This window comes from Bombus impatiens, unplaced genomic scaffold, assembly GCF_000188095.3.
Source record: "Bombus impatiens unplaced genomic scaffold, BIMP_2.2 scf_0238, whole genome shotgun sequence".
NCBI classification, from domain to species: Eukaryota; Metazoa; Arthropoda; class Insecta; order Hymenoptera; family Apidae; genus Bombus; species Bombus impatiens.
In genome coordinates, this window is record NT_176657.1 from 37,172 (window position 1) to 47,717 (window position 10,546).

Consider the following 10,546-nt stretch of genomic DNA (forward strand, 5'->3'; position numbering starts at 1 on the left):
CGTGGCCGCGGGGGGGGGGGGTGCGAGTTAAAGTATAAGCAGACGATAATACACATATCGCGCTGACAATTTAGTTTCATTTTATACAAATTATAAATGGAAAATAACGAGATGGGGAACTCGCGTCAAGTGTGAAAATGAAGTTAAGAGAGCAGTTAAGTTGCTTATCAAAAGTTTACTAGAAGCATCCAGTAAAATTTTTCGCTGACGGAATGAAGAAACTTGTCACGCGTTGCGATGGATGCCACGGCATGCCGTGGGTAATAAGAGTGTCATAGTTACTCGGGGGAAGGCGAGACCTTGATCTTGGGTAGGAGTGCCCAAGTCGCACTCCTACTTCCCAGTGGTACCGCCGGTAACATGCTAAGTCGCATCAGCGTGGGGAATAGTTCCCCAGATGCAGCTGGCATGGTTAAACGGAGTGCGACGAAGCACGAGCGGAAGACAACCCATTGAATGTCGGCTTGCCTATTAACAGTTGATTAAACCGTGAATTGGATATAAATCTTGAATGCAAATTTATTTAAAAAGGGGAACTCGTTCCCGGGTTAGACAAATGATGACAGACTTGTTATGGTTACGATTTGGATACGGATGGATAAATTTAATGATAGCAAACAAATATTGTGAAACAAATTGGATTCGAATAATAGTAATGCCTCGGACACAGCGTCTCTCGGTCCTGGAAGCGCTGTGGCGCATTTATCCGCTTTGGAGGGGACCGTTGATGACGAACCGGCAATGTCCCTGGACACATTTGTATAAGATCTTAGTTCCATTTATGGGGGATAAAGTTGCCTGCCCGGTCTGCGAAAAGAGGGAAATCCACCTGCTTTTCATGACATTACAGGATCTGGGCAGGCACCTTAATGAACATCACGTAGATGTAGCAAAAGCTTTCCTAAGCTCCATGGTGCACAGTGTCACATTCCTAAGTTTCGGGACCCCACGGAGCATCGTGAGGGACAATTCAAGTGTGACGCTTACCCCAGGAGCTTCGGATCCCCAAGAGGTCTTTCGATCCATGAGCGTGTTAAGGAAATTCGAGGATTTGGAAATACAAATAATTGACTATATTTCACACACAACAGCTATACATCTATATTACACTCTGAAGAACGTCTTGCACGCACACTTGTCGCCAACCGACTATCCAGAATCTCCTAACGGCAGTCTTTTCTCTCAACCAAGACCTGGACACCCTCTGACCCTTACACACACACTCTCATGTACAGTGTAAATGTATCACTTCCCTAACAGAGCGACACGCGCACCCTGCCGTTAGAAATATTAAAAGAAAGGGAACGGACTCCCCAACAAATGTGGCAAGTGGTCGAGTTTGGAAAGTGGAGGAGGTTGCTCCACTGAAGGAGCTAAATTTAATTTACAAAGATTATGAGTTCCCCAACATAGAAATCAGCAAAATTTTGACGACGAAAACAGCTGAACAAATTAGGAACAAAAGGAAATCATTAAAGATTGGTAATGTTGAAGGAGATCTTCAGAAGGAAGCCTCTGCGACAGAGGGCGGGTGCGATCTCGGGGAACCATCCATGGTGTCTACTCGCCAGGAAAGAAGTGTTAATAGCAAAGAAACGGTTCACGAGTGAAGGCAATGCCTCGCCGAAGAAATCGAAATACAAGCCGAGGTGCCCCCTGTTTTAAGGTATGCTTATACCCGGCTGAAAAAAAGTTTTGGAACAAGGGAAGAGACGACAAGTCGGAATTAATTAAGCAAGTCAATCGATTCAAACAATTTTAAATGGAGCTCTTAAAAATGAGAGTAGTAGAAAGAACAAGCCCTTAGAGAAAGAAAAGAACCAAAGACAGGATGGTGGAAAAAGGAATAACAGGAATAGAACAAAAAGGTACTCCTACGCACGTTGCCAGGAGATCTTTTATGAGTGCCCCAGAAAGTTGGCTGATGTCATAATCAATGATGATCTGGCTTATCTGGAACCTACCAGAAAGCCACCAGATGCGGTTGATGTGAAACAGTTATATGAAGCTCTGTGAGGAAGAACTGGGCCCACAAATTTGGAACTGGGTTCAGAACTGGAGAGAGGTTCAGAACTGTCCTTGAACAGCTATTTTATGCCCGATACCATCGAAGAGATTGTAAAACAGCGGCAAGGCTAGACGGACTGTTGAAAGAAAATTTGTTAATGCTCGACCTGCCTGTAATATTGGCTAAGTTGTTTAATATATTGTGCTATAGTTCCTACTTTCCGACCGCATGGAAGGAAAATAGGACAACTTTAATAACCAAAGTCAATAAAAACGGAAATATGGTCGAGAACTGGCGACCAATTACGATTGGCCCAATTTTGGGTAGAATTTTCTCATCAATCCTCGATAGACGGCTAAGACGGAGTGTAGACCAGAGCCTGAGGCAGGAAGGCTTTACATCCGAGAGCGGATGTAAGATTACCATTAAATTACTTAATGAGGCTCTAAACTGTAGCAAGATAAATCGAGGGGGAGTGTTCACAATAGTGGACATTTCGAAAGCCTTCGACACTATACCCTATGCTTATTACTAGTACAGTTATTACTATTTGATAATTTATTATTGACTTCGCTCATTTATCTATATAATTATTATTAATTGTTGATCATTATCTTTTTATTACCCATTATTTATTACTATTATTTTGCTGCTGTTATTATTCTACTATTATTCATTATTTATTTTATACGCTGCGCATCATGTATGCATCATCAGAACTAGTCATTACAACGATAGGCGATTGAATAATGAAGATAAATAATATATTTGATGTAAAACAACAAGCTCGTACATTACATTATATTTATACGAACTTTGTGTTATAGTAGCACGACATGGTTGGATTTTTGTTGACGGCTTGGCGAGTCTTGTTGGTTTATGAGAGGATATATTTGGAAGGTTTACTGCGAGATATTATGACGGCCGGCTACGAAAAAGGACATTCTCAAGTTAAAAATATGGATAAAGTTAATAAAGGAAAGAAAATTACGGGAGTTTCGGAGCCCCCAGGCCCCGTCGGCGACTCGAGTAGCGTCCCAGGCTCGACCCGACGGTCATCATACGACTGGACGAACGACGAGAGGAAGGTCGGTCCCAGGGCCTCCTCTCGTTCGGTAAATACGGCCTAGGACAAAAGAATTGCCAGGGTTGCCAATGAAGAGATTGGAAACAGGGCAACTCCGAAGCGATGAATAGAATTTAATGAACACATCGCAGAAATTATTGAAGAAGTCGGGGTACCGGCTATAAAAGGAGTAAAGCTACCGGGTGGAAAAACGATCCGTATCGTGAAAGAGGAAACTCTAAAAGGCGATAGGATCGTTAAATACCTGAAGAAGACTTCGGAGAAGGATAGGGCGTCCAGGCCAACGAAAAGTCTGGCCCGAAGTCCCACTAAAAAAGAGAGGGAAGAAATAAGTACCGTCTCCAAGCTAGACACACCGGCAGAAATGTCGGATAGCGGGAGTGAGGTAGCGAGAGCCGGGGGGCATCGCAGAAGAAAGGCCATTGCGAACAGGTCGCAGGCGGAGAATAGAGCTCAAGAGGATGACAATATTGTCATCAACATGAGCGAATGGAAGGCGATGGCAGAGATTATTAGCGACTTCTTCACCGAAGTACAAAGGGTTACCAACAGGATCTACCTATTGTCTAAAAGAGACCTTGATATTAAAAGAAGGAGGGACATAATTAGCGGAAGGGCTAATACGCTCTAGACTATGCTGACTGAACAGAGAATCACAAGAGTAAATAGAACGGTCAGCCATGATAAGACGACGATCGCTCCGAAGAGGAGCGACGAGAAAAAAACTAAAAGAAATGTGATATCGCCCCTCGAAGGGGAAATCAATAATAAACTGAAAAGGGCGAGGAGCGGTGAGGTCTCCTATGCCGAAGTTTGTGCTGACGGAGGTTCAAGGCGACTCTGTACTACACGGATAGCGACGGGAGAGAGGAGTGGACCATCGTGCGTGGACGAAAAGAGAAAAAGAGGATCAACCCTGGAATAGGGAATAGGGTTGAAACGGATAGGGCTTTAGCCGTGGACAGGCCGATGAGATCTGAAAGGCCGAAGAGGAATAGAAATAGGCCCGAAGCCATCCTTATCAAGGTGGGACAAGGGAAAGAGTGGCTTTGGGTCTATAGAGACATGATGGAGGCGAGGGAGACCCTGAAGGATAGCTGCGGTGTTAGGAGAACCAGGGCTGGTGACATCCTAATTGAATTAAAGGCAGGAAGCGATGCCAATAAGATCGTGGTGGAGCTGAATATAGCCCTTGGCGGCAGGGTGAGCGCGTTACCAATGCGCGACAAGACCTCCGTCGAGATCAAGAAGATAGGCCCCCTGATGAGCAAGGAGGAACTAGTAATGGAGCTAGTAGAGCAGCTGGAGATCAAGGATGGCGGCGAGGTCGAGGTCGAGGAGTAAAAGAAGAAAACGCTATGTATCACACGTACCAGCTCAAAACGGAAAGGAGCTACGAAAGAGTTATAAGAGGATTACATCCAAAAACTAACACAAAAAAACTAAGCGACGAATTAGCAAAAATTGGCCACCAAACAAGAGCAATAAACAATATGACAAAATACGATACGAAGCAACCATTACCATTATTCTTAATAGAACTGGGCCCTAGAACCAACAACAAGAAAATCTACGAAATCAAAAGAATTCTAAATACGATAGTAACAGTGGAACCACCACGCCACAAAAAAGATATATCACAATGCATGCGGTGTCAACAATACGGTCGTACTAAAAATTATTGTAACAGAAGCCCGGCATGTGTTAAATGTGCAAAAAATCATCTAACACGCTGTCCATACATAGGGAAAATAAATGGAGTAAAATGTTACAACTGTAATGGAAACCACCAATGGAAGCCAGCTATAAAGGATGTGAATCAAGAAACGATTACAACGTAAACTATTTCCACCACTTCGCAATAGATCAGTCAATAACTACCAACCACAACAAAGTATAACGTATAATGAAGCAACATTGAAAGCACAAAATGAACCAAAAACTATAAACAGAAACGTAGATCCCCAGCTACTAACATAGAAGCTACGCGCAAGTAACCCAAAACATTACACAAGCAACGCTCACAAACAATCAGAATCAAAGAAACAACACCGAAGACGATACAGAAATCAAAGAAATGCTCAAACAATCTATTAAAGGTACGGAAATATTAGGAAAAATGGTAAGTGAGCTAATCACTATACTAAGGCAGCAAGTACAACAAACAACAGTCGTGTTACAACTACTCACAAACTTGCTAAGTAAAAAATAAAAATGGACATGCTTAAAATAGCAGCCTGGAACTCTAACGGACTACAACAAAGGGCCCTAGAAACTAAAACATTCCTGTATAACAATAATATCGACATACTACTCGTATCGGAAGCACACTTCACTACAAAAAGTTACATGAAATTACCGTACTACACCATCTACGACATCAAACACCCCTCAGGCACATGGAGGAACTGCAGTAAGAATAAAAAATGACATCAAGCGTGACCTACATATCACCTACAAATCAAGAACACACGCAAGCAACCACTGTCACAATACAAACCAATGACAATTACTTCCAGATATCAGCAGTATATGTACCTCCGAGACACAAAATGACACTTAAAGGATGGGAAGAGTACTTCCAATCCTTAGGCGATAAATATATACCAGCAGGAGACTAATGCAAAGCACACATTATGGTGGCAACACGCCGAGAGATAGAACATTAGAAAAATATATTAGAAGCAGCAACCTCAACGTACTACGTATCTACCAATCTACGTATCTACCAGGAAAACCAACATATTGGCCGACAGACCTCAATGAAACACCTGACCTTTTGGATTTTGCAGTAACAAAAGGACTAAACGTAAGCAAATTAAAAATAACAACCAGCCTTGAGCTTAACTCCGACCATACACCAATTATATTAGAATATACAAGCAAACCACTACTTTATAACAAGCCAATCGCTTTGCAATAAAATAACAAGCCAGAATCGCTTTGCAATAAAACCACCAATTGGCAAACTTTTAAAGAGCTAATCGAAAACAAAATCAACTGCAATATCCCATTGAAAACACTTGAACACATTGAACAGGCAGTAGCAACTATGACAGAAATAATATAGGAAGCAGCGTGGGCAACCACTACCCATGATTCAAATAGCAGGCAATCAAAAATTATTCCGCAGGACATCCTAGATAAAATCAGGGGAAAAAGAAAAGCGAAAGCAAAATGGCAAAAACAGAGAACACGAGAAAACAAGAAAAACTTAAATAAACTTACAAAGGAATTCAAGAATAAAATAAGGGAACATCATAATAATGAATTCTTAAAATGCATTGAATCACTATCCGCGCATGAGAATACCAACCACTCTCTATGGAAAGTCGCTGACAAGGTTAAGAAAAGAATAAAATCAATCCCAGCAATCAGAAACATGGAAAACACATGGGACAGAAGCAACGAAGAGCAGGCAGAAGAATTTCCAAAGTACCTACAAAATATATTTTCACCGTACGAAATTAATAACAGCATCCCCAGATGGCAAACAAATGAAAAAGTGGAAAATGCCAGCAACACAACTGATAAACGCTGCATCATACTCAGCACAACAGCGCAAGAAGTTACAAACTTAATTAAGGGAACAAAGACAAGTAAAGCACCAGGATTTGATTTGATCAATGGAAAAATCTTAAAAAACCTTCCGCCAAAGGCTATAAGACTAACAACGAAAACATTCAACGCAATTCTAAGAATACAGTACTTTCCTGCACTATGGAAAATAGCACAGATCGTAATGTTCTTACGTGTTACGCCACGAGGCTTACCACAGGCTGTATTTCTAACCGTCGCTCGCGGTCCTACAGTGTCGCAGATAGATCGTCTTATCTACCCGACGGAAAATACACAATGTATCGACGAGCGTGTGACATCAATCTCATCTCAACCATAAGATATCGACCCCGAGTTTCGGACTCCTTTGGACACATCACCACCTTATCATCATAGCCTATGCCAAGGCTGTGACGCACCTTAGTCCACATCATAGATAAAGACTTCGACCCCTGACCTCGGACGCATATCACCGGCTACACAGAGGCTATGACACACCTCAGTCCACATCATAGATAAGACATCGACCCCCGACCTTCGGACACTTTTCCACATCATAACCTACGTCGAGCCCCCTCAACATCCTCAAACCAAAAACGTATATAAACCGAGGCTTCATCCAGCTCGGACGGTTCTTGTTCTAGTTACTGTTCTCATACAACCCCTTTTCTCCAGTTCAGTGTTATTCTTGTAAGTGTTAAAATTTATAATAAAGTTTTATAAAGGAAAATTAGTAGTTGGGTTACAACTCAGCCTTCTTACTACAATCCAAGTATCAACTTTACATGACTAGCGCATAGTTGTCACCAAGCAGCGAGTTCTAGAAACGTCGATTTCGGTCCGTTATTTCATACATATATAGAAGGTGGCAGGCGTGAGCATAGGCGCGAACGGTGGCGTGATCCGAGCGTAGTGGGGGTCGTCTCCCAGAGAAGACAACGAAAAGGATCGAAGGGCAATTAGTCCCTTCTGAAGAGTCAAACGTTATACATCGAGAGGTCTGACGATTAAAATTAAAGTCGCTTAGTCTAACGAACTCATTGAGATATATCGTAAAGTCATATCTTTACTTGAGAGATATCGTAAAGTCATATGTTTTTCGACCACTCGCGGAGAGACGCGATCGCGAGGAAGCACGCTAACGGGAGTCGTAAATTCCCGTTACGATTAGATAATCGACGCCACGAAATGATCGATCCCCTATTTCGATTGGGATAATAGAGGTTGTTAATTGAATATGACACTGATGTAACAAGGTGTGAAAGACAATTTATTCCAACAACTTTATGAAGAAGATAGTTACGCTGGTGCGTGTGTATAAGATAAGTGATTGACTAATCTTCGGATGTAAACCCGGTCGAAGGATGTTTGAAAGTTGAAGAATCAGTGAGTTTCGGTGACGATGCTGTAGCGGAGGAAAGTTAAGGATGGGTGTGTCTAGCGCACGGGACCATCGGATGTGTTGTTAATTGGTTAAACGAACGAATTGGTGGACTAGGAAGGATCTTAGCCGCCCTCGATAGAAAGTTGCTATTAGGAAGCATCGTACGTAGGAAAACCCAACTTTCCCTTGTCCAGGCGTGGTAGATAATAGTCCTTAGAAAGTGTTTTAGACAAAGATATTTGTTCGGTCTGAAGGGCCTTAGCAAGCAAATTATTGGGATTTATGACGGGTACTTAAGGCTATTGAGGGTACGTCGTAAGGATGAGCGGACATCTGGGGTCTGTCTGGCCCGCGGTGTATGGCCGGGTCCAGGTATAGCACAGCGCAACAATATGTTTATTTTAAAGTTTATTTATGTTTAAAGATATGTTTCTGTAACATATTAACTGTATTCATCGCTAAATAATTTGTGACGTTTTTATTATTACATTCATTATTGTTAAATATACAAGCTATATTAACCTGTTAATACAGTGTTAAATTCATTGAACCACCTCTGTTATCTTTATCGAAACAGGGGAACGACTAATTCGCGGCGTCGGTTATTAGAATCGTAGCGAGAATTTACACCTCTCGCTGACGCGTCTCTCCGCGAACGGTCATAACGCATACATTAAAAGAAGGGGTTTGAAACAGGCGGATTTTTCGGCTACATTTTTATACTACAATATAAATATACGTAACAATAAACATAGTTAATAACTATACCAAAACGATATATATAAACAATATATACATACGTTCACCGCGGGAAGTATGCTTACATCCTACAACGTAACCTGTTTGGTGAGAGATTCGGAGGTAAACGAAAGGCTCGTCCTTCCGAATCGGTTCTTTCTTGCTATTATTCCTTTTTTTCTTTATTTACCAATCAGTCGAAACTCGTGCTTTGTAAGCAACAGTAGTGTAACCGATATCGTAACGTTTCATATCATATACAAAAGTATTAACCTATTTATGTCGAAAAACTGTTAGTTTAGATTATATCTTAAGTTTAATTTGTCGTATGAAAGATAAGCATAGGACACGAAGCGGTATTGTGTTTATGCTAAAACAAACGAAAGACAAGGACAACGTAAACACAAGAGTACCGTTTCGCGTCCTTACCTGTTTTTCATACGACGAATTCAAGTTAAGATATCTGGTGAACTAACAGTTCCTTTTAATTCTTTCATAAGAAGTACGAAGATAGATCGATGAATGTATTAAAAAATATATGGTTCCATTTGCAAAAATGAAGTTGAAATGGGACCCTACCACTGAATCTACAAAAAAGTAATTTGCACCGTATGTGATGCCTTCTTTCGAACTAAACAATTTTTGTTAAAACTATTTTTGATGGCATCAATATTACGTGAGATATTCTACCGCTTATTGTTTCGCCATTGGTTAAATATTGAGATTAGGTTTCTATGTATAATAAATTTCTATGTGTAATAAAATATCTACACATAAAACACAGAAAAATAGAAAGTTTTAGACGATTTTGTAGATATCAGACTGGGCATATTATTTAACGGTATATTATTTAAATCATGCCCATATCTAATTGTAATGACTTGCAACGGAATCTGAGAACTGAGATTTGTATTATTTCATTCATAATTCTTGGTTAATAAATAAAAATTAACGAATATATATACTGTACCGCGTTTCTTAAATGAAACAATGCATTTTGCGATTAAAATGCAGACATTAAAGCAAATAATAGAGTAATAGTAGATAATCAAAAAGAAGTAGGGAAAGAACTTACCTTAACAGCATGGAAACGAATTTATGAAGAATTGTGTTACTGGAATAAGCTTAATTGTGTATCACGAAGTGCGTCAGGGAATGACTCTTAAACAAATTTCGAAAAAATTACTATCTATCAGATCAATACAATACGAGATTCGAAGAATAATTAATATTAACAAAAACATAATTATTTTATAAGAACATAATATTCAATTATAGAAATAATTATATGCCAGAGAAGGGTCAGGAATAGGGTTGTGGCCGTTTGATGAATTTTCATTGGAATCGGCCATCGTCGTGTTATAACGAAGGTACAGTCTGTTAATACGAGTATGGATACTACCGACTCGACAATCAACCGCGGCGGTTGGACACTCGCGATACTAGTGATGTTGGTCTTAGGTTCAATAACGAATCCCCGGTCAACGGGATGATAGATGTACGTGCTCACAAAAATCTAAGTCGGACTCTGCGAAAACGTGGAATATCCACCGAGCGTACAGGCACTAAGTAACTCGCTAATACGACATCACAAGAGAATGACTCTCCGTCGCGATGATGCTGCAGAGGAAAACTATGATAGGGTGTGTCTGAGGACACGAGATCATCGGATTCCTTGAGGATAGCCTCCGTTCAGAAGGTGAGGGAATTTGACGTTGCTGCTAATTGGTCAATCTCCACATCGGTGGTTAGAAAAAAATGCTAGCCGCCC

At 40.8% G+C, this 10,546-nt stretch overlaps 1 long non-coding RNA gene across 1 annotated transcript in view; it reads left to right on the forward strand.

Annotated features, from left to right (window-relative positions):
* The first annotated feature begins 7,126 nt into the window (after positions 1–7,126).
* Positions 7,127–10,546, forward strand: part of LOC117151500 — an 8,556-nt gene continuing 5,136 nt past the window's right edge. Inside the window, exon 1 of the long non-coding RNA XR_004461491.1 lies at positions 7,127–7,629. This is a non-coding gene — a long non-coding RNA (uncharacterized LOC117151500). The remainder of the gene's footprint in view (positions 7,630–10,546) is intronic.